This window comes from Olea europaea, chromosome 8, assembly GCF_002742605.1.
Source record: "Olea europaea var. sylvestris chromosome 8, O_europaea_v1, whole genome shotgun sequence".
Taxonomy (NCBI): domain Eukaryota; kingdom Viridiplantae; phylum Streptophyta; class Magnoliopsida; order Lamiales; family Oleaceae; genus Olea; species Olea europaea.
In genome coordinates, this window is record NC_036244.1 from 9,415,783 (window position 1) to 9,421,173 (window position 5,391).

Genomic DNA, 5,391 nt, shown 5'->3' on the forward strand with positions numbered 1-5,391 from the left:
CTCCATGAAAAGGTGTGAGAGCAAATTGAGAAGAAGGGTAAGTACTATGCAGAGCAAGCAAACAAGGGCAGAAAGATTGTTACATTCGAACCAGGAGATTGGGTTTGGGTACATTTCAGGAAAGAGCAATTTCCAAAACAAAGAAAATCAAAGTCGTTTCCACGAGGAGATGGACTGTTTCAGGTGCTTGAGAAGATCAATGACAACGCATACAAATTAGATCTTCCAGTTGAGTATAATGTCTCAGCAACTTTTAATGTGTCTGATCTTTCCCTCTTTGATGCAAGTGTAGATTCGAGGACGAATCTTTTCAAAGAGGGAGGGGATGATGTGATCCAGGAGCCTTAAGCGTCAAGGTCAAGTCCAACGTCAAGCCTGAAGAAAGATCCGTTGATAGTCGAGGGCAGTCCAATGACTTGAGCGAGGACATAGCGAGTAAAAGAGGCGATGAGATTGCTCATTCAAGAAATCATTGATGAAACGATGTTTGGGATGCAAAACGAGGCAACTTTCATGTTTGGATCAAGAGCCGAATCAAATTGGATCAACTCAATACAAGCCAACAAAAACAGATGCAAACTAGTCTACCGTGCGACCGCATAGTAGAACGGGGCTTGCGGTCTCATAATGTTATTTCGAGGACAAAATTTCCTTTTTTTCGCGTTTTTTTTCCATATTTTGCTAGAATTTTATTCCTAGTCAAATTCTTATGATATTGGTTGGTTATTTTCAAGATTCTACTAGATTATTAGTATTTTATTCCTTTTGGACTTCTATTCTAGGATTTAGTATAAATAGAAGTTTATTCCTTCATTGTAAAGAACCTTTGACATATTGATTAATTGAAAGGCTTTAATTGCTTTCTCTTTGTTCTTCCAATTGAATAACTTTCGAACTTATAAAGATCTAATTCTTGTGGCATTCAAATCAACCAGGTGAGATTTCATAATTTTGCGTAATCAAGAGGTCCGCATATCATCGACGATTCGGGTTGTTTGGTTCTAGATTTATTGAATTCGAATCCAAAACCTTTCTTTGACTTTCTTGGAAAGATTTCCATCTTGTTGGTGGGTTCCGTAGCGTTTGCTTATGTGGGTTCACATCAATATCCGTAGTCAAGGTTTTCAGAAAAAATGAAGATGATGTCAAGTATGAGAACATGTTCAACCAAGCATTTGAACTATGCTAAACACTTAACCTTGAACTTCATCATCAAACTTATGCATATCAAAGCGCTTAATGGATAGAGTAACAAGTCTTTTGATATGCTAATCTAATTGTTTTGAAGTATGCTTTTCCTATGTCAAATAACATATTGAGTTCACACTACAAGTCAAAGAGCATGTTGAAGGATGGGTTTAATCCATTTGGTAATATGTTTAATTCATATAGTATGTAGCCAGTTGTACTTATTCCATACAATCTATCTCATTGGAAGATGATGAAAACACCGTACATGATGATGTCTTTATTGGTTTCGGGTCCAAAAGCACCTAGAAAAGAAATTGATAGGTATTTGCAACCTTTGGTCGATGATATAATACAGCTACAAAATGGTGTTGAAGCATATGATGTGTTAATGAAGGAAATGTTTACTTTACGAGTGGCAATATTATGGACTATTAATGATTTTTTAGTTCTTGGTACGCTGTCAAGTTGGAGCAGGAAAGGGTACAAAGCTTGTCCTGTATGCAATGAAGATTGATTATCCTTAAGATTTCGAAGTAAGATAGGATATATTGGACATAGACAATTTTTATGTATTGATCATTCGTGGCGTAGAAGCAAAAACTACGATGGAAAATGTAAGTTACATTAGCCACTGCGTGAATTTACTTGAGAAAACAACCAGAATAAAATTAACCATTCAACACATACACATGGTTGAGACCATGATGATTCACTAAATATACATTCATCACATAATGCATTCCTATATAATATTTAACGTATTTCAAATTTCTAGCAATTAAGGTCGTCTAAATTAATTTGGACAAAAGATCAAAATAATTAAATAGTTAATTAATTAACCAAGTTAATCAATTAATTTAATTAGCAAATTTATTTATTTATTTAAAATTAAATTTTAATTAAATACCAAATTATAGTTCAACTCTAATTTCAAAATTTTAGGGTATGACTATTTAATTAAAATCAAATACAGATTAGAATCCAACTCTAATTTCAAAGCTTTAGGGTAGATTTATTTAATTAAAATCAAATTTCAATTAAATACCAAATTAAAGTCCAACTTTAATTCCAATTGAATTAAAATTTTAATTTAGTGTAAAACTCATAAACAAAATAAAATTTAATTTCGGGTCAAAGTTTAAGATTTAAGTTAAAATCCAATTTAAAAAATAATGTAAAAAAAGTAGTAAATTTTAAATAAAATTTAAATGGGTCATAATTGAAATTTAGGTCAAAACCTTTTTAAAAACTAAATTAAAAAACTCTTTCAAAATTAGTATTCAAAACAATTTTAAAAATTGCAATCTGGCCCAAGTTTAAAATTATATATATGCCCTTCAATTTCATAAATTGCATGATGGGCTCTTTCTTTTAAAAGTAGCACCCTGACTCTTGAAATCTAAATTTGAAGCATTGGCCTGCAATTTCATAAATTGTATCAGAGCCTCGCCTCCAATCCAACCAATTTGAAAACCCTAAAATCTCCTCCTCCTCCTTGGCGGCACTGGCTAGCTTTGATGTCGCATTTGACAGAGTTTATAACTAAAGTGCATTAATCATATTAAAAGTTTTTATAACCTAAATCAATTGAATTTTAAGCATAACACTTACACTTTGAACATTTATTTTCATATGAATCCAAAGGCAAGCTCCTCTAAATGGACACATAAAACTATGATGAAAATAGTTAGAACCAAGGACAAGAAGGCAAAATTGAGGTTGAACCAAGATTAGCAAAAAGCAAGGATAGAAGAATCTTATTATCTCAATTTTCAAACTTATATACTAAAAAATAAACATCAAAGCTTTCAAGAAGCTATAAAATCTTCTAAAGGACCTCAATGGGGCAAAAACTTTAAAAGTGAAATATATTTCATTTTACATAATTATACATGGAAGCTGGTAGATATTCCTATAGGATACAAACCACTAAGTGACAAATAAATTTTCAAGTGGATTATGAGAGTAGATGAAATCATCGAGAATATAAGGCTGGAATAGTAATAAAATGTTAAAAAAAATGACAGGGCCTTATTATTCGATACGTATTTTTCAGTATCGAGATTAAAATCTATTGGGATGATACTTGCAATTTCAGGACTAAATATGAAATGAATGTTAAAAATGTTTTTTTAAATGAAAATTTAGAGAAAAAATCTACAAGAAACAACCTAAAAGTTTTTCCTTGCTAAATAAAACATCTTTTGTTGCCACATTTTGAAATTCAAACCATTGAATTTCTCTGTGTTTCTTTCATGATTAATTGGGATAGATACATCATGCTACATGGAACAATTTGAAAGTTTTTCAATTTGTTTTAATTAGTTAGTAAATTAAAAGTTATTTCTAATTGATCCTTTTATTAGTTGATGTTAGTAACCCATTAGCTTGCTTGACAAATAACCTAGGCCCCGTATGGGAGCAATTTTGAAAATTAATTTTTTGACTGTTAGGAAAAAAGTGGGGATTACTTATGAGAGAAAAAGTCAAACTTTATGACCGAATAGTGAAATAACGGTCAAAAAATCAAATTTTTGAGATGAAAAATCACTCCCAAATGGCCCCCTAATATATGTGCAACCTCTTGAGCTATTACTTAATGTTATCCCTCCACTATGACACAAATGTATATGAAACTAAGGGGAAAAATAGAGTCAATCATGCAATTTAGTGTAGAAAAATTCCGTTCGTTTGATAAATATGTTTTGGAGGAAAAACAACGCTAGATAATTGTTGAAGAGATTCTATATGAACCAATGCAATTTTACTATAGAAAAACTTATGTGAACACACGTAACAATAGTAGTTATGAAACCTACATAAGATTGAATCAAACCTAAGAAAGCCAAGAATTAACGTTTAGAGTTTGACCCAAAAATATTGAACCATGTAACCAACATAATCGCCGGCAATATGTTGACCCCTTGATCATAAGATTTAAGAATCTCGCCCGAATTGTTTGAATGCCACAAGAAAGTAAATCTTGATAAGTTCGAAAATTAGTTCAATAAAGAACAAGATTTGAAAACAAAATATGTTTACAAAATCAATCTTTCAAATTGTATCAATGAATGAATGAATGTTTACATTGAAATAATGAGTTATATTTATAAGATATTCATAAAACCTTAGTCTAAATGGAATTAAAGTCTAAATATTACAAAAGTTACCAAAAAGTAGAGTTTGAACTAAAATAATATATCACTAGAATTTTGGAAAATTCCGCGACTTCCTCAAGTTTTTGCCTCCATGCATGCTACCACATGCACTAGACAACTATGCGGTTGCATAGTTGTTCCTTGTGACTCTGCCATCCTTTACTTGAATAAAGTTGTACCGGCTTATTTCATCTCCCGAGCCCAACATGATGCATGTTCATTTGTCGATCATGATCGATGTTTCGTCCATTATAGCTTGCATAAGTAATCTCATTGCTTCTTTAACCCACTTTGCTTGTAACCTAGTCATCGATCCTTCTTCAACGATCAATAATTCTTGCTCGGACTTTCCTTCATTGTATTCGATCCATGGATCACATCATCCCCGCTCTTTTCAAAAGGATTCGATCTCAAATCTATACATACATCAAAGAGAAAAATATCAGACACATTAAAAGTAGCTGAAACATTATACTCACCAGTAAGATCTAGTTTGTAGGCACTGTCATTACTCCTTTCAAGGACTTGAAATGTATCATCTCCACGTGATTGCAACTTTGATTTTCTTTGTTTTGAAAAGAGTTACAAACCCAATTACCGGGTTCAAATGTAATGCTCTTCCACGTCTTTGTTTGCTTGCGATGCATAGTGCTTATTTTTTTCAATTTGCATCCTCACCTTTTCATGGAGTGATTTTACCAATTCGACATTCTTCTTTCTATCTAAACTATCTCGTTCACCAACAGATAAAAGAATTAATCCAAAGGTGTTAGCAGATTAAAATCATATACATCTCACAAGGTTAACACGAAGTAGTAGAATGCGTGACCCTATTGTATATAAATTCAATGAATGGTAAGCACTCTTCCCAACTCTTCAAATTTTTATTAATTATGGTTCATAACAATTGTATCATGGTCCTATTGATTACCTCAATTTGCCCATCGATTTGTCGATGATAAGTTGAAGAAAACAATAACTTTATACCTAATTTATTCCACAAAGCCTTCCAAAAGCGGCTAAGGAATTTGATATCCTTATC